At 47.6% G+C, this 19,064-nt stretch overlaps 7 non-coding genes and 1 pseudogene across 7 annotated transcripts; all 8 read right to left on the reverse strand.

The window, feature by feature from the left end:
* Positions 1–649: 649 nt before the first annotated feature.
* On the reverse strand, positions 650–767 carry LOC126307926 (5S ribosomal RNA; annotated as a pseudogene).
* Positions 768–2,238: 1,471 nt separating this feature from the next.
* On the reverse strand, positions 2,239–2,357 carry LOC126307772 (5S ribosomal RNA). Its single transcript, XR_007553751.1, has one exon. It is a non-coding gene; the product is annotated as a 5S ribosomal RNA (ribosomal RNA).
* A 1,471-nt stretch (positions 2,358–3,828) lies between these two features.
* On the reverse strand, positions 3,829–3,947 carry LOC126308373 (5S ribosomal RNA). Its single transcript, XR_007554273.1, has one exon. It is a non-coding gene; the product is annotated as a 5S ribosomal RNA (ribosomal RNA).
* Positions 3,948–5,418: 1,471 nt separating this feature from the next.
* On the reverse strand, positions 5,419–5,537 carry LOC126308374 (5S ribosomal RNA). Its single transcript, XR_007554274.1, has one exon. It is a non-coding gene; the product is annotated as a 5S ribosomal RNA (ribosomal RNA).
* A 1,471-nt stretch (positions 5,538–7,008) lies between these two features.
* On the reverse strand, positions 7,009–7,127 carry LOC126307758 (5S ribosomal RNA). Its single transcript, XR_007553738.1, has one exon. It is a non-coding gene; the product is annotated as a 5S ribosomal RNA (ribosomal RNA).
* Positions 7,128–8,598: 1,471 nt separating this feature from the next.
* LOC126308375 (5S ribosomal RNA) lies at positions 8,599–8,717 on the reverse strand. Its single transcript, XR_007554275.1, has one exon. It is a non-coding gene; the product is annotated as a 5S ribosomal RNA (ribosomal RNA).
* A 1,472-nt stretch (positions 8,718–10,189) lies between these two features.
* LOC126307759 (5S ribosomal RNA) lies at positions 10,190–10,308 on the reverse strand. The gene has a single exon (XR_007553739.1). It is a non-coding gene; the product is annotated as a 5S ribosomal RNA (ribosomal RNA).
* A 1,471-nt stretch (positions 10,309–11,779) lies between these two features.
* LOC126308376 (5S ribosomal RNA) lies at positions 11,780–11,898 on the reverse strand. Its single transcript, XR_007554276.1, has one exon. It is a non-coding gene; the product is annotated as a 5S ribosomal RNA (ribosomal RNA).
* Between the last annotated feature and the right edge of the window lie 7,166 nt (positions 11,899–19,064).

Genomic DNA, 19,064 nt, shown 5'->3' on the forward strand with positions numbered 1-19,064 from the left:
CAACAGCACCGCAAAAGGAACACGTCTGAGGTTGACCACTATAGGTTATAAAAGCACGATGACCGTTAACTAACAAGAAGGACGGAATATGTTGTCGTACTATCATCTTTACACTCCTCACGCCGTTTTCGACCTGAAAAACATAGGCGGAAGACCACTTCTCTTTAAAAACAGATAGCACGGTCCCGTACGGCCGCAAATGACGAGATATTGTGTCATTCCGGATTTCAAAAGGCAAGTTGAACACACGAACATTTCGAAGGCCAAACCCACCATGAGAAATAGTCACGTTACTAATGCGACCGTCTAGATGTCGAAATTTACGGATACCATCATTAACATTTACCACGGTATCACACAATTCGGGAGTTTTCAACTTCAAAAACACGGAATTGATAAAAGTATCAAATTGAACTCCGAGAACGTCATCGGTCGACAAACACAATTCCTCAAGTATCCAACGGTGAATTTCGAAAGCTGACGGTTTTCCGACGGAACTATCGAATTCGCATTGCACATTATTTTGTCGTTCTTCACTATTATCATACAACATAGCCATAACTTACGGACTTGATGAAATGTAGCCGCGAGGCAGGAGACAGACGACACGCGAGGCGCCGCCGGCCAAGTCGCACAAGGAAGTACTGCTCGCTCGGCACCGAGGTGTTGCCAGGCGGGCAGACAGCCAAGTACTAACCGGGCCCAATGTTGCTTAACTTCGGCGATCGGACGAGAACCGGTGTATTCAACATGGTATGGCCGTTGGCGTCCTTATACAGTAGCCGCACGGCAGAAGAAGGCTTCGCCTCTCCTCCCAACACACGCAATCGCCGTTTTCGGTGGCACATTTGACGCAAAGCACGTCCTTCCACCTCGAAGGCGACGCGCAGTGCGGCGCGCCGCCACGTGGGTCAGACGCACAAGACAGCTGCTCGTTGCACCGCCTGTCATTCGTTTGTTCGACAAAGTATCCATCTCTTGTAGCGATGGAAGGTAAATTTTTGTTTACAAATTTGCCGTTGTGCACTGCTACAAAACAATATGCCCTGACGTATTTCACAACATTTCTGTCACTTCATACTGTTTTGTTATTTCCAGAGACTCTTTGGAAGTCTTCCTTGGCGCACTCTTTTCAAACTGAGTTCCTTAATATCGTATCTTACGATAGTTTAAAATCAGTATGGAAGCATCTTTGTCACATGAGAAAGGTAGCATGAAAAAAGGGCTGGCAGGGGTAGTGACAAGATAGCAAGAAATGAAGACAGAGGGAAGCGTTCTCACCTGCCTGACACTCGTCGCGCTTCCAGATATTTGCGTAATTTGCACGGTTCATTCTCGGCTGTCCCCTTCCGTCCCGACTTGTCCCGACTTTGCTCGACTGCCGCTCGCTGCCGCTCGAGTCGCGGTCCATATGACAGCACAAGTACGAGAAGCATCTGCGAGATGGGCGCGTTCCGAACCGGCGAGTCCGAGGCGCCGTGTGCGGGCGTTCGGAGCTACCAGTGCCGCTCTGTGCTGCGCTGTGCCGTGGAAAGGTGCGAAAACATGCACACAAGACACAGGCTTTTCGGCAAAGTATCCATCTCTTGTAGCGACGAAAGGTAAATTTTTGTTTACAAATTTGCCCTTGTGCACTGCTACAAAACAATATGCCCTGACGTTTTTCACAACATTTCTGTCACTTCATACTGTTTTTATTATTCCAGAGACTCTTTGGAAGTCTTACTTGGCGCACTCTTTTCAAACTGAGTTCCTTAATATCGTATCTTACGATAGTTTAAAATCAGTATGGAAGCATCTTTGTCACATGAGAAAGGTAGCATGAAAAAAGGGCTGGCAGGAGTAGTGACAAGAAAGCAAGAAATGAAGACAGCCAGAGTTCCCAGGCGGTCGCCGATCCGAATACTGACGTTGTTGCTTTTCTTCGGTGGTCGGACGGGAACAGGTCTTTCTTTAATGTAGTTAGTTTTTGGAATTTAGCGCTCCTACAAAACAGTACTCTCTGACGCGTTTCAAGAGCACATCTGTCGATTCGCAGTGTTTCGTTATTTTCAACGAGATCCTAGCACTCTTCCTCCGCGCATTCTTGTTCAAACTGAGTTCATTACTGTAATTTCGCATCTTACGTTTAATACAGTAGTTTAAAATGCTTGTGGAAGCATCTTTGTCGCACCTGAGAGTTTTTCATGAAAAGAGGGCTGGCAGGTGTAGTGACATAAAATTTAAAAGAAGAGAGGGAGCCAACAGCACCCGGTGTTCCCAGGCGGTCACCCATCCAAGTACTAACCGGGCCCGATGTTGCTTAACTTCGGTGATCGGACGAGAACCGGTGTATTCAATATGGTATGGCCGTTGGCGTCCTTATACAGTAGCCGCACGGCAGAAGAAGGCTTCGCCTCTCCTCCCAACACACGCAATCGCCGTTTTCGGTGGCACATTTGACGCAAAGCACGTCCTTCCACCTCGAAGGCGACGCGCAGTGCGGCGCGCCGCCACGTGGGTCAGACGCACAACACAGCTGCTCGTTGCACCGCCTGTCATTCGTTTGTTCGACAAAGTATCCATCTCTTGTAGCGATGGAAGGTAAATTTTTGTTTACAAATTTGCCGTTGTGCACTGCTACAAAACAATATGCCCTGACGTATTTCACAACATTTCTGTCACTTCATACTGTTTTGTTATTTCCAGAGACTCTTTGGAAGTCTTCCTTGGCGCACTCTTTTCAAACTGAGTTCCTTAATATCGTATCTTACGATAGTTTAAAATCAGTATGGAAGCATCTTTGTCACATGAGAAAGGTAGCATGAAAAAAGGGCTGGCAGGGGTAGTGACAAGATAGCAAGAAATGAAGACAGAGGGAAGCGTTCTCACCTGCCTGACACTCGTCGCGCTTCCAGATATTTGCGTAATTTGCACGGTTCATTCTCGGCTGTCCCCTTCCGTCCCGACTTGTCCCGACTTTGCTCGACTGCCGCTCGCTGCCGCTCGAGTCGCGGTCCATATGACAGCACAAGTACGAGAAGCATCTGCGAGATGGGCGCGGCCCGAACCGGCGAGTCCGAGGCGCCGTGTGCGGGCGTTCGGAGCTACCAGTGCCGCTCTGTGCTGCGCTGTGCCGTGGAAAGGTGCGAAAACATGCACACAAGACACAGGCTTTTCGGCAAAGTATACATCTCTTGTAGCGACGAAAGGTAAATTTTTGTTTACAAATTTGCCCTTGTGCACTGCTACAAAACAATATGCCCTGACGTTTTTCACAACTTTTCTGTCACTTCATACTGTTTTTATTATTCCAGAGACTCTTTGGAAGTCTTACTTGGCGCACTCTTTTCAAACTGAGTTCCTTAATATCGTATCTTACGATAGTTTAAAATCAGTATGGAAGCATCTTTGTCACATGAGAAAGGTAGCATGAAAAAAGGGCTGGCAGGAGTAGTGACAAGAAAGCAAGAAATGAAGACAGCCAGAGTTCCCAGGCGGTCGCCGATCCGAATACTGACGTTGTTGCTTTTCTTCGGTGGTCGGACGGGAACAGGTCTTTCTTTAATGTAGTTAGTTTTTGGAATTTAGCGCTCCTACAAAACAGTACTCTCTGACGCGTTTCAAGAGCACATCTGTCGATTCGCAGTGTTTCGTTATTTTCAACGAGATCCTAGCACTCTTCCTCCGCGCATTCTTGTTCAAACTGAGTTCATTACTGTAATTTCGCATCTTACGTTTAATACAGTAGTTTAAAATGCTTGTGGAAGCATCTTTGTCGCACCTGAGAGTTTTTCATGAAAAGAGGGCTGGCAGGTGTAGTGACATAAAATTTAAAAGAAGAGAGGGAGCCAACAGCACCCGGTGTTCCCAGGCGGTCACCCATCCAAGTACTAACCGGGCCCGATGTTGCTTAACTTCGGTGATCGGACGAGAACCGGTGTATTCAACATGGTATGGCCGTTGGCGTCCTTATACAGTAGCCGCACGGCAGAAGAAGGCTTCGCCTCTCCTCCCAACACACGCAATCGCCGTTTTCGGTGGCACATTTGACGCAAAGCACGTCCTTCCACCTCGAAGGCGACGCGCAGTGCGGCGCGCCGCCACGTGGGTCAGACGCACAACACAGCTGCTCGTTGCACCGCCTGTCATTCGTTTGTTCGACAAAGTATCCATCTCTTGTAGCGATGGAAGGTAAATTTTTGTTTACAAATTTGCCGTTGACCACTGCTACAAAACAATATGCCCTGACGTATTTCACAACATTTCTGTCACTTCATACTGTTTTGTTATTTCCAGAGACTCTTTGGAAGTCTTCCTTGGCGCACTCTTTTCAAACTGAGTTCCTTAATATCGTATCTTACGATAGTTTAAAATCAGTATGGAAGCATCTTTGTCACATGAGAAAGGTAGCATGAAAAAAGGGCTGGCAGGGGTAGTGACAAGATAGCAAGAAATGAAGACAGAGGGAAGCGTTCTCACCTGCCTGACACTCGTCGCGCTTCCAGATATTTGCGTAATTTGCACGGTTCATTCTCGGCTGTCCCCTTCCGTCCCGACTTGTCCCGACTTTGCTCGACTGCCGCTCGCTGCCGCTCGGGTCGCGGTCCATATGACAGCACAAGTACGAGAAGCATCTGCCAGATGGGCGCGGCCCGAACCGGCGAGTCCGAGGCGCCGTGTGCGGGCGTTCGGAGCTACCAGCGCCGCTCTGTGCTGCGCTGTGCCGTGGAAAGGTGCGAAAACATGCATACAAGACACAGGCTTTTCGGCAAAGTATACATCTCTTGTAGCGACGAAAGGTAAATTTTTGTTTACAAATTTGCCCTTGTGCACTGCTACAAAACAATATGCCCTGACGTTTTTCACAACTTTTCTGTCACTTCATACTGTTTTTATTATTCCAGAGACTCTTTGGAAGTCTTACTTGGCGCACTCTTTTCAAACTGAGTTCCTTAATATCGTATCTTACGATAGTTTAAAATCAGTATGGAAGCATCTTTGTCACATGAGAAAGGTAGCATGAAAAAAGGGCTGGCAGGAGTAGTGACAAGAAAGCAAGAAATGAAGACAGCCAGAGTTCCCAGGCGGTCGCCGATCCGAATACTGACGTTGTTGCTTTTCTTCGGTGGTCGGACGGGAACAGGTCTTTCTTTAATGTAGTTAGTTTTTGGAATTTAGCGCTCCTACAAAACAGTACTCTCTGACGCGTTTCAAGAGCACAACTGTCGATTCGCAGTGTTTCGTTATTTTCAACGAGATCCTAGCACTCTTCCTCCACGCATTCTTGTTCAAACTGAGTTCATTACTGTAATTTCGCATCTTACGTTTAATACAGTAGTTTAAAATGCTTGTGGAAGCATCTTTGTCGCACCTGAGAGTTTTTCATGAAAAGAGGGCTGGCAGGTGTAGTGACATAAAATTTAAAAGAAGAGAGGGAGCCAACAGCACCCGGTGTTCCCAGGCGGTCACCCATCCAAGTACTAACCGGGCCCGATGTTGCTTAACTTCGGTGATCGGACGAGAACCGGTGTATTCAACATGGTATGGCCGTTGGCGTCCTTATACAGTAGCCGCACGGCAGAAGAAGGCTTCGCCTCTCCTCCCAACACACGCAATCGCCGTTTTCGGTGGCACATTTGACGCAAAGCACGTCCTTCCACCTCGAAGGCGACGCGCAGTGCGGCGCGCCGCCACGTGGGTCAGACGCACAACACAGCTGCTCGTTGCACCGCCTGTCATTCGTTTGTTCGACAAAGTATCCATCTCTTGTAGCGATGGAAGGTAAATTTTTGTTTACAAATTTGCCGTTGTGCACTGCCACAAAACAATATGCCCTGACGTATTTCACAACATTTCTGTCACTTCATACTGTTTTGTTATTTCCAGAGACTCTTTGGAAGTCTTCCTTGGCGCACTCTTTTCAAACTGAGTTCCTTAATATCGTATCTTACGATAGTTTAAAATCAGTATGGAAGCATCTTTGTCACATGAGAAAGGTAGCATGAAAAAAGGGCTGGCAGGGGTAGTGACAAGATAGCAAGAAATGAAGACAGAGGGAAGCGTTCTCACCTGCCTGACACTCGTCGCGCTTACAGATATTTGCGTAATTTGCACGGTTCATTCTCGGCTGTCCCCTTCCGTCCCGACTTGTCCCGACTTTGCTCGACTGCCGCTCGCTGCCGCTCGGGTCGCGGTCCATATGACAGCACAAGTACGAGAAGCATCTGCCAGATGGGCGCGGCCCGAACCGGCGAGTCCGAGGCGCCGTGTGCGGGCGTTCGGAGCTACCAGCGCCGCTCTGTGCTGCGCTGTGCCGTGGAAAGGTGCGAAAACATGCATACAAGACACAGGCTTTTCGGCAAAGTATACATCTCTTGTAGCGACGAAAGGTAAATTTTTGTTTACAAATTTGCCCTTGTGCACTGCTACAAAACAATATGCCCTGACGTTTTTCACAACTTTTCTGTCACTTCATACTGTTTTTATTATTCCAGAGACTCTTTGGAAGTCTTACTTGGCGCACTCTTTTCAAACTGAGTTCCTTAATATCGTATCTTACGATAGTTTAAAATCAGTATGGAAGCATCTTTGTCACATGAGAAAGGTAGCATGAAAAAAGGGCTGGCAGGAGTAGTGACAAGAAAGCAAGAAATGAAGACAGCCAGAGTTCCCAGGCGGTCGCCGATCCGAATACTGACGTTGTTGCTTTTCTTCGGTGGTCGGACGGGAACAGGTCTTTCTTTAATGTAGTTAGTTTTTGGAATTTAGCGCTCCTACAAAACAGTACTCTCTGACGCGTTTCAAGAGCACAACTGTCGATTCGCAGTGTTTCGTTATTTTCAACGAGATCCTAGCACTCTTCCTCCACGCATTCTTGTTCAAACTGAGTTCATTACTGTAATTTCGCATCTTACGTTTAATACAGTAGTTTAAAATGCTTGTGGAAGCATCTTTGTCGCACCTGAGAGTTTTTCATGAAAAGAGGGCTGGCAGGTGTAGTGACATAAAATTTAAAAGAAGAGAGGGAGCCAACAGCACCCGGTGTTCCCAGGCAGTCACCCATCCAAGTACTAACCGGGCCCGATGTTGCTTAACTTCGGTGATCGGACGAGAACCGGTGTATTCAACATGGTATGGCCGTTGGCGTCCTTATACAGTAGCCGCACGGCAGAAGAAGGCTTCGCCTCTCCTCCCAACACACGCAATCGCCGTTTTCGGTGGCACATTTGACGCAAAGCACGTCCTTCCACCTCGAAGGCGACGCGCAGTGCGGCGCGCCGCCACGTGGGTCAGACGCACAACACAGCTGCTCGTTGCACCGCCTGTCATTCGTTTGTTCGACAAAGTATCCATCTCTTGTAGCGATGGAAGGTAAATTTTTGTTTACAAATTTGCCGTTGTGCACTGCTACAAAACAATATGCCCTGACGTATTTCACAACATTTCTGTCACTTCATACTGTTTTGTTATTTCCAGAGACTCTTTGGAAGTCTTCCTTGGCGCACTCTTTTCAAACTGAGTTCCTTAATATCGTATCTTACGATAGTTTAAAATCAGTATGGAAGCATCTTTGTCACATGAGAAAGGTAGCATGAAAAAAGGGCTGGCAGGGGTAGTGACAAGATAGCAAGAAATGAAGACAGAGGGAAGCGTTCTCACCTGCCTGACACTCGTCGCGCTTCCAGATATTTGCGTAATTTGCACGGTTCATTCTCGGCTGTCCCCTTCCGTCCCGACTTGTCCCGACTTTGCTCGACTGCCGCTCGCTGCCGCTCGGGTCGCGGTCCATATGACAGCACAAGTACGAGAAGCATCTGCGAGATGGGCGCGGCCCGAACCGGCGAGTCCGAGGCGCCGTGTGCGGGCGTTCGGAGCTACCAGCGCCGCTCTGTGCTGCGCTGTGCCGTGGAAAGGTGCGAAAACATGCATACAAGACACAGGCTTTTCGGCAAAGTATACATCTCTTGTAGCGACGAAAGGTAAATTTTTGTTTACAAATTTGCCCTTGTGCACTGCTACAAAACAATATGCCCTGACGTTTTTCACAACTTTTCTGTCACTTCATACTGTTTTTATTATTCCAGAGACTCTTTGGAAGTCTTACTTGGCGCACTCTTTTCAAACTGAGTTCCTTAATATCGTATCTTACGATAGTTTAAAATCAGTATGGAAGCATCTTTGTCACATGAGAAAGGTAGCATGAAAAAAGGGCTGGCAGGAGTAGTGACAAGAAAGCAAGAAATGAAGACAGCCAGAGTTCCCAGGCGGTCGCCGATCCGAATACTGACGTTGTTGCTTTTCTTCGGTGGTCGGACGGGAACAGGTCTTTCTTTAATGTAGTTAGTTTTTGGAATTTAGCGCTCCTACAAAACAGTACTCTCTGACGCGTTTCAAGAGCACAACTGTCGATTCGCAGTGTTTCGTTATTTTCAACGAGATCCTAGCACTCTTCCTCCGCGCATTCTTGTTCAAACTGAGTTCATTACTGCAATTTCGCATCTTACGTTTAATACAGTAGTTTAAAATGCTTGTGGAAGCATCTTTGTCGCACCTGAGAGTTTTTCATGAAAAGAGGGCTGGCAGGTGTAGTGACATAAAATTTAAAAGAAGAGAGGGAGCCAACAGCACCCGGTGTTCCCAGGCGGTCACCCATCCAAGTACTAACCGGGCCCGATGTTGCTTAACTTCGGTGATCGGACGAGAACCGGTGTATTCAACATGGTATGGCCGTTGGCGTCCTTATACAGTAGCCGCACGGCAGAAGAAGGCTTCGCCTCTCCTCCCAACACACGCAATCGCCGTTTTCGGTGGCACATTTGACGCAAAGCACGTCCTTCCACCTCGAAGGCGACGCGCAGTGCGGCGCGCCGCCACGTGGGTCAGACGCACAACACAGCTGCTCGTTGCACCGCCTGTCATTCGTTTGTTCGACAAAGTATCCATCTCTTGTAGCGATGGAAGGTAAATTTTTGTTTACAAATTTGCCGTTGTGCACTGCCACAAAACAATATGCCCTGACGTATTTCACAACATTTCTGTCACTTCATACTGTTTTGTTATTTCCAGAGACTCTTTGGAAGTCTTCCTTGGCGCACTCTTTTCAAACTGAGTTCCTTAATATCGTATCTTACGATAGTTTAAAATCAGTATGGAAGCATCTTTGTCACATGAGAAAGGTAGCATGAAAAAAGGGCTGGCAGGGGTAGTGACAAGATAGCAAGAAATGAAGACAGAGGGAAGCGTTCTCACCTGCCTGACACTCGTCGCGCTTCCAGATATTTGCGTAATTTGCACGGTTCATTCTCGGCTGTCCCCTTCCGTCCCGACTTGTCCCGACTTTGCTCGACTGCCGCTCGCTGCCGCTCGGGTCGCGGTCCATATGACAGCACAAGTACGAGAAGCATCTGCGAGATGGGCGCGGCCCGAACCGGCGAGTCCGAGGCGCCGTGTGCGGGCGTTCCGAGCTACCAGTGCCGCTCTGTGCTGCGCTGTGCCGTGGAAAGGTGCGAAAACATGCACACAAGACACAGGCTTTTCGGCAAAGTATACATCTCTTGTAGCGACGAAAGGTAAATTTTTGTTTACAAATTTGCCCTTGTGCACTGCTACAAAACAATATGCCCTGACGTTTTTCACAACATTTCTGTCACTTCATACTGTTTTTATTATTCCAGAGACTCTTTGGAAGTCTTACTTGGCGCACTCTTTTCAAACTGAGTTCCTTAATATCGTATCTTACGATAGTTTAAAATCAGTATGGAAGCATCTTTGTCACATGAGAAAGGTAGCATGAAAAAAAGGGCTGGCAGGAGTAGTGACAAGAAAGCAAGAAATGAAGACAGCCAGAGTTCCCAGGCGGTCGCCGATCCGAATACTGACGTTGTTGCTTTTCTTCGGTGGTCGGACGGGAACAGGTCTTTCTTTAATGTAGTTAGTTTTTGGAATTTAGCGCTCCTACAAAACAGTACTCTCTGACGCGTTTCAAGAGCACAACTGTCGATTCGCAGTGTTTCGTTATTTTCAACGAGATCCTAGCACTCTTCCTCCACGCATTCTTGTTCAAACTGAGTTCATTACTGTAATTTCGCATCTTACGTTTAATACAGTAGTTTAAAATGCTTGTGGAAGCATCTTTGTCGCACCTGAGAGTTTTTCATGAAAAGAGGGCTGGCAGGTGTAGTGACATAAAATTTAAAAGAAGAGAGGGAGCCAACAGCACCCGGTGTTCCCAGGCAGTCACCCATCCAAGTACTAACCGGGCCCGATGTTGCTTAACTTCGGTGATCGGACGAGAACCGGTGTATTCAACATGGTATGGCCGTTGGCGTCCTTATACAGTAGCCGCACGGCAGAAGAAGGCTTCGCCTCTCCTCCCAACACACGCAATCGCCGTTTTCGGTGGCACATTTGACGCAAAGCACGTCCTTCCACCTCGAAGGCGACGCGCAGTGCGGCGCGCCGCCACGTGGGTCAGACGCACAAGACAGCTGCTCGTTGCACCGCCTGTCATTCGTTTGTTCGACAAAGTATCCATCTCTTGTAGCGATGGAAGGTAAATTTTTGTTTACAAATTTGCCGTTGTGCACTGCTACAAAACAATATGCCCTGACGTATTTCACAACATTTCTGTCACTTCATACTGTTTTGTTATTTCCAGAGACTCTTTGGAAGTCTTCCTTGGCGCACTCTTTTCAAACTGAGTTCCTTAATATCGTATCTTACGATAGTTTAAAATCAGTATGGAAGCATCTTTGTCACATGAGAAAGGTAGCATGAAAAAAGGGCTGGCAGGGGTAGTGACAAGATAGCAAGAAATGAAGACAGAGGGAAGCGTTCTCACCTGCCTGACACTCGTCGCGCTTCCAGATATTTGCGTAATTTGCACGGTTCATTCTCGGCTGTCCCCTTCCGTCCCGACTTGTCCCGACTTTGCTCGACTGCCGCTCGCTGCCGCTCGGGTCGCGGTCCATATGACAGCACAAGTACGAGAAGCATCTGCGAGATGGGCGCGGCCCGAACCGGCGAGTCCGAGGCGCCGTGTGCGGGCGTTCGGAGCTACCAGCGCCGCTCTGTGCTGCGCTGTGCCGTGGAAAGGTGCGAAAACATGCATACAAGACACAGGCTTTTCGGCAAAGTATACATCTCTTGTAGCGACGAAAGGTAAATTTTTGTTTACAAATTTGCCCTTGTGCACTGCTACAAAACAATATGCCCTGACGTTTTTCACAACTTTTCTGTCACTTCATACTGTTTTTATTATTCCAGAGACTCTTTGGAAGTCTTACTTGGCGCACTCTTTTCAAACTGAGTTCCTTAATATCGTATCTTACGATAGTTTAAAATCAGTATGGAAGCATCTTTGTCACATGAGAAAGGTAGCATGAAAAAAGGGCTGGCAGGAGTAGTGACAAGAAAGCAAGAAATGAAGACAGCCAGAGTTCCCAGGCGGTCGCCGATCCGAATACTGACGTTGTTGCTTTTCTTCGGTGGTCGGACGGGAACAGGTCTTTCTTTAATGTAGTTAGTTTTTGGAATTTAGCGCTCCTACAAAACAGTACTCTCTGACGCGTTTCAAGAGCACAACTGTCGATTCGCAGTGTTTCGTTATTTTCAACGAGATCCTAGCACTCTTCCTCCGCGCATTCTTGTTCAAACTGAGTTCATTACTGCAATTTCGCATCTTACGTTTAATACAGTAGTTTAAAATGCTTGTGGAAGCATCTTTGTCGCACCTGAGAGTTTTTCATGAAAAGAGGGCTGGCAGGTGTAGTGACATAAAATTTAAAAGAAGAGAGGGAGCCAACAGCACCCGGTGTTCCCAGGCGGTCACCCATCCAAGTACTAACCGGGCCCGATGTTGCTTAACTTCGGTGATCGGACGAGAACCGGTGTATTCAACATGGTATGGCCGTTGGCGTCCTTATACAGTAGCCGCACGGCAGAAGAAGGCTTCGCCTCTCCTCCCAACACACGCAATCGCCGTTTTCGGTGGCACATTTGACGCAAAGCACGTCCTTCCACCTCGAAGGCGACGCGCAGTGCGGCGCGCCGCCACGTGGGTCAGACGCACAACACAGCTGCTCGTTGCACCGCCTGTCATTCGTTTGTTCGACAAAGTATCCATCTCTTGTAGCGATGGAAGGTAAATTTTTGTTTACAAATTTGCCGTTGTGCACTGCCACAAAACAATATGCCCTGACGTATTTCACAACATTTCTGTCACTTCATACTGTTTTGTTATTTCCAGAGACTCTTTGGAAGTCTTCCTTGGCGCACTCTTTTCAAACTGAGTTCCTTAATATCGTATCTTACGATAGTTTAAAATCAGTATGGAAGCATCTTTGTCACATGAGAAAGGTAGCATGAAAAAAGGGCTGGCAGGGGTAGTGACAAGATAGCAAGAAATGAAGACAGAGGGAAGCGTTCTCACCTGCCTGACACTCGTCGCGCTTCCAGATATTTGCGTAATTTGCACGGTTCATTCTCGGCTGTCCCCTTCCGTCCCGACTTGTCCCGACTTTGCTCGACTGCCGCTCGCTGCCGCTCGGGTCGCGGTCCATATGACAGCACAAGTACGAGAAGCATCTGCCAGATGGGCGCGGCCCGAACCGGCGAGTCCGAGGCGCCGTGTGCGGGCGTTCGGAGCTACCAGTGCCGCTCTGTGCTGCGCTGTGCCGTGGAAAGGTGCGAAAACATGCACACAAGACACAGGCTTTTCGGCAAAGTATACATCTCTTGTAGCGACGAAAGGTAAATTTTTGTTTACAAATTTGCCCTTGTGCACTGCTACAAAACAATATGCCCTGACGTTTTTCACAACATATCTGTCACTTCATACTGTTTTTATTATTCCAGAGACTCTTTGGAAGTCTTACTTGGCGCACTCTTTTCAAACTGAGTTCCTTAATATCGTATCTTACGATAGTTTAAAATCAGTATGGAAGCATCTTTGTCACATGAGAAAGGTAGCATGAAAAAAGGGCTGGCAGGAGTAGTGACAAGAAAGCAAGAAATGAAGACAGCCAGAGTTCCCAGGCGGTCGCCGATCCGAATACTGACGTTGTTGCTTTTCTTCGGTGGTCGGACGGGAACAGGTCTTTCTTTAATGTAGTTAGTTTTTGGAATTTAGCGCTCCTACAAAACAGTACTCTCTGACGCGTTTCAAGAGCACATCTGTCGATTCGCAGTGTTTCGTTATTTTCAACGAGATCCTAGCACTCTTCCTCCGCGCATTCTTGTTCAAACTGAGTTCATTACTGTAATTTCGCATCTTACGTTTAATACAGTAGTTTAAAATGCTTGTGGAAGCATCTTTGTCGCACCTGAGAGTTTTTCATGAAAAGAGGGCTGGCAGGTGTAGTGACATAAAATTTAAAAGAAGAGAGGGAGCCAACAGCACCTTTTTTTTTTTTTTTTTTTTTTTTTTTTTTTTTTTTTTTTTTTTTTTCAAGGTGTTCTAGCACTCTTCCTTCGCGCATTCTTGCTCAAACTGAATTTATTACTGTAATTTCGTATCTTACGTTTAATACAGTAGTTTAAAATGCTCGAGGAAGCATCTTTGCCACACCTGAGAGTTAGTATGAAAAGAGGGCTGGCCGGTGTAGCGAGGTAAAAAGGAAAAAATGAGAGGGAGCCAACAGCACCTTTTTTTTTTTTTTTTTTTTTTTCATTTAATACAGTAGTTTAAAATGCTTGTGGAAGCATCTTTGTCGCACCTGAGAGTTTGCATGAAAAGAGAGCTGGCAGGTGTAGTGACATAAAATTTAAAAGAAGAGTGGGAGCCAACAGCACTTTTTTTTTCATAAATTAAATAGGCCTGCAACACGTGAAAACGAAATGTGATAAATGCCTCCCATTTATACGCCAAAAACTGAAAGAGGAAACGGAAAGATAAGGCGGATTCACACCGTAACAATCGATGATGACGACTGTCCAAAGGGAACACAAAACATTTGTACGCAACCAGGACGACGCATCCACCGGAAAAGGAAAGTCATTGTCGGTCGGGCATCGAGCGTGGCTGGCAGGCGGCGGCAATGAGGGCAGGGGTCAATTAGTCTGAGGCCTGGCCACAGTGTCGCCCCCACACCCGTCATCACTCATATCGACCGTAAAACAAAACAATATTTCATGTGTGAAAAAAGGAGAAATCGCAACAGCCTAGGTATAGTAAAAACAACATGAAACAAAACGCTATTTTAAAGCGCCGGTAATCCCGGTGTGAAATCCCACACCGACGAAAGGTTCCAAAAGTGCCGAGCGCAGACACGTGACGAGAAGTGGGAGCGCTCGACAGTAAAAGAAATGAAAAAAGAAAAAAAGAAAAAAAGAAAAAATAACGCAAACAGTCACCACTAGAAACTAGAACTGAAACATCAGTAAAGAATCTCGTCACGCCACATACGGGGAAAAAAAAAAGAAAAAAGAAACTAATAATACCGACACTCATGCCAAACAAGAAGTTTGGCAATAACGTTCAGAAAAAACTGAAAAGACTTCTGATGTCGTTCGATAGTCAAGTTTCGGCAATTTTCGTTCCAGAAAACAGAGAGAAAGTCGCATTTATTCATATTGTGTCGCTCAAGGGCAATTTGAAAATACGAGACAATAACATCCATGTTACGCAGGTACCGACATACGCGCAAAAGCATGCGCCAGTGCGACCTGCAAAAAATTTGCAAAATTTTGCCGATAATGTGGCGATGTCTGAATCTGAGAATGTTGGGTCCATAAAAAGGTAAGGAAGTCCAAATCGGTACACAACTTTAAAGAGAAAATAGCAAAAACTGTATGGCCAAAGATCCACACCGTGGCATTTCGCTTGGTGGTGGGGTAGACGACACACTGCGGAATTAATACATCATCCACAGTAACGGTTCGAGCGTCCACCCGCTGAATCAGACGAATCATATCCCTGGCGACGTCCCAAACACGTCGGAAGCGGTCACACGCAAAGCGGTGTTCAAGAGTATCGTCGACAGTACACACGTCACACACTCCAGATGGGATAAGGTTGATGGAATGAAGTTTGGAGTTGGTGGGGATGGTGCGATGCACCACCTTGTACCATGCAGCGTGTACGGAAGCCGGGAGGACTTTGTTGGCGAGGTTTTGCCACACTGCCACCCAGTTGCAGCGTGGCAATCGATACTCCCACTTGCAACGAATAGGAGGTCCGCGTATAGCATCGCAGACAGCGCTAACCGTGTGGGCGGAGATGTCACGAAGTGTCAGGTAACTATTATCGAAATAGTAGCGGCGCACATAAGAAAGATAAAACGGGATGTGCGACACAGAAACAGGTGCCACTTCAGAATGAGGACGATAACGATTAAAAACAACCGCGGTGGGACTGCAAGGTGCCTTCTGCATAACAGCGGTAATTCTCTTCCAAAGGAGAGCCGCACATTTGGCTGAAAAATCGACAAGTCCCAAACCGCCGTCGGACAGGTCCAAGGTACAGACAGCATGTGACACCTTAAAAATCTCCCCCCTCCATAAAAACCAGTAAATCGCCTGTGTGATGGCGCGCCCCAATTGCTTGGGTACCGGGAGAACCTGCGCAAGGTACCACGCCCTTGCCAAGAAGTTATTATTTATTAAATGCACCTTTTCCCGAAGGGCCAAATTTCGGACCGCATGGATCTTGACAACAGCACGAATCCGATGCAGCGTAGGCCGCCAATTTAATGCTTCCATCTGCTGTGGATTCGAGGATAAAAGGACTCCAAGAACTTTATGCTGCTGCTGTACACAGAACCAGTCCCTACGAAGGGTACGTGCGCGGGCGGTGAGCGGTAAAAGAACAGTTTTCTGTGTATTGACAATCGCCCCCGTAGCTTGTTCAAAGTTGTGCAGAACGACTTGCAACCTGTCAACATCGTCTAAATGCTCAATAAATACGCCAAGGTCATCAGCGTATGCTTTACAAACCAATCTGGTTGTCCCCATCTGAATGCCGCGACATTCCTGACCGATATAGCGGAGGAGGGGATCCAGCGCAATGGCAAAAAGCGCCATGGAAAGCGGACACCCTTGCCGCACGGAGCGACCTACACGAAAAGCAGGAGTAAGACGACCATTAACACAGATGCGTGACGTAGCATTTTGCAACAGATGCGTCACTAAGTTGGTAAATTTATAACCAAACCCCATGCGTACCAATACCTGACGCAAATAAAAATGACTAATACGGTCAAAGGCATTCTTAAAATCAACTAATAAAATCGCCGCAGTCCGAAGCCGAGCACTTTTTACATAACCAATGCAGTCCCTGTAAGCAAGAATAGCGTCAAAAATATTCCGATCGCGCACCGCACACGTTTGCTGAGGACTAAGTACCGCCGGCAAAATGTTTTTAAGTCGCTGAGCGACGCAGCGCGTGACGATCTTGTAGTCAACATTTAATAAAGTAATCGGACGGACAGCGTCGATATTTGGCACAGCATTGGATTTGGGAACGAGCGTCACAACCCCCTCCACAAAGGCAGCTGGTACAGTCACACCATTTCGAATATCATTTACCAAATCTACTAAAATCTCACTAAAAAGATGAAAAAATTTCAAATAAAATTCCGCAGGAATCCCATCTGGACCTGGAGACTTCCCGTTGGGACTCCGCCGAACGGCATCGAGAACTTCATCAGACGTAAAGGCGTCAGTTAAATGATTCCTGTCCGGGCGAGTTAAAACATGGGGTACAGTCTGCAAAAAATCTCGCAACGCGTCGGAATCCACATCAACAGCACGGAAAAGTGAAGCGAAATGTTCAAAAATATCTGTTTCAATTTCCGACTGTACAGAAGTGCGATCGCCGTTTCGCAGCCGCCAAACATTAATCTTCAAACGTTCACGGCGTTTGCGTTCCCTGTGTAAATGGTAAATGGACAGAGGTTCCCCAGTAACAAGTCCCGCAGGCTGACTTCGGACGGTCACCCCATCACTAACGGCACGCATGTCAAGTAAAAGCTTTGCTTGAAATTGCTTCAGAGTAGGCAACAACTCGGGCTGTGACGTCACCCGCAACGCTAAGTCCCGTAAACAAGCCTGGCGGAAGCGAGCCGTTGCCCGACGCCAGCGTGCCGCCTCACGGCTGTAATCAATTAAAAATTTCCTAATCGCCGGTTTAACTATCGCAACCCACCACTCAATGGTGCTACTATGACCGCCTCGAGTCCGCAACAACCGTTGCCATATACGGTTAAAACAAGTCACAAAATGGTCGTCATTGAGTAAACTGCAATTGAACTTCCACAAATTGGTACGGCGAGGAACACACAAACGAGGCAATAAAAGACGACAGGAGTAACTGGAGTGGTCAGAAAATACGACAGGAGTCACGTCAACACTACAAATACGGGCAGACAGCTGCCTAGACACATAAATCCGATCGAGGCGGCTACGCCCGGTACCGTAAAAATAGGTGAAGTAGGTGAAATCCGGGTGTAAAACACGCCACGTGTCGAGCAGCTGAAAACTAGTGACTAAAGTACCCAGCTCGTGACATTTGTTTGGACGCGGCTCTTGATCGCTGTCGTCTAAAACACAATTAAAATCACCCCCAACGATTAAAGTATCGACATTCTTGGATAGAAGCTGACACAAATCTCTACCATAAAATTCAGCCCTGGCCGGTTTAACATTTCCTGACGGAGCGTACACATTTACAAACACAATTCCAAAAATGGTACAAGCAACAGCGCGACCGTTCGGTAAAATGTCAACGTTAGATATTGGTAAGCCAGAACGCACTAAAATTGCAGTGCCCGTATCGTTATCAGGGGCAATATTATCAATCACAGTAAAATCAGTAAAATCATGCAAAAACAAAAGCGCTTCACAAGTCACCTCCTGTAAAAAAGCGACGTGACAGTTATTATCATACAAGAAATTTTTTAAAATCATAGCCTTCTGCGGATTTCGCAACTTATTAAGATTAACTGTTAAGATGTTCCACTGGCTACAGTCGTTAACCATATACACGTAATAACACAGTTAAAAAACAAGAAAATAAAAGAAAAACATGAAATTTGCTTAAAACAAGATAAAACATACAAACTTGCTAGGAGGGGGAGGACATACAATGAGTCACACTAATGGTTACCACCGGCCTCCACATCCGCCGACCAATCCTGTGACTGACTAGGAAGGGGGGGCGGGAGCGGTGGAGTCCCAGAAACTGTGACGGCACCTTCTGTGACGGATTGCTCCACGGCGGGCATCTCGACATCCGAAGAGAAAGGCGGCACCAAATCGTGGGTGGAAGGGGGGGCACGACGAAGGTGCGAATCTTCGGCCTTTCTTTTGGTTGGAAAGGGGGAAGGTGTCACAGACAAAGGCGGATCCACCGCCATGCCGGAATCGGCATCAGAAGTCGGTTGGCTCAGGAAGGTTTTCAAATGTTGCACCGCGATGTCACGTTTCTGCGTTGCAGCAACAACATCACCCTCCGGCTGAGTGCGGGAAGAGGTCTGCTTTTTCGCGTGGCGCCTGCTGCCTCCCCCCTGAGACGGGCGGTGGCCGAGGTCTACGCCGTCGCGCGTGGCCGGTTGTCGGGAGGTCGGTTGCCCGACCGACCGAACCTGAGGGGGGGCAGGAGAACGCGCCACCGGAGACGGACTCCGATTTTTGTCCGAAAAACCACGCGTATTAAACGAAGCAGAGCTACTGGCACTACGTAAACGTGGGGTGCCAGAAGCTCGAGCGACATTCCGGTCCCTACGCGGTTTCGGTGCAGTAAAAGCTTCACGTTCTACAACAGCACTGGCAGCAGAAAGACTGTCGGGGACGGTAGTAGGAGCAACCGCCGATATGTCGGGTTCCGTAACCGGGACAGTATGCGGAACAATTTCTGCCGACATCGGCACGGATTGCGGTGAGACTTCGTCCACTACCGGTTTTTCAAAAACAGATTCAGTTGTCGCAGCCGCGAGCAAAGAAGGCTCAACAGGAGGTTCAGAAACAGAAACAGAGTCACTATCAGGAACAGACGTGTCCATAACGTCAGCGGCGGCCGATACAGGGGGGGCGGCCGCGAGTTGCACACGTGCGGGGGGGGCGGAACCTAAACTCGTTGCAGCAAC

This window comes from Schistocerca gregaria, unplaced genomic scaffold (genome assembly GCF_023897955.1).
Source record: "Schistocerca gregaria isolate iqSchGreg1 unplaced genomic scaffold, iqSchGreg1.2 ptg000355l, whole genome shotgun sequence".
Taxonomy (NCBI): domain Eukaryota; kingdom Metazoa; phylum Arthropoda; class Insecta; order Orthoptera; family Acrididae; genus Schistocerca; species Schistocerca gregaria.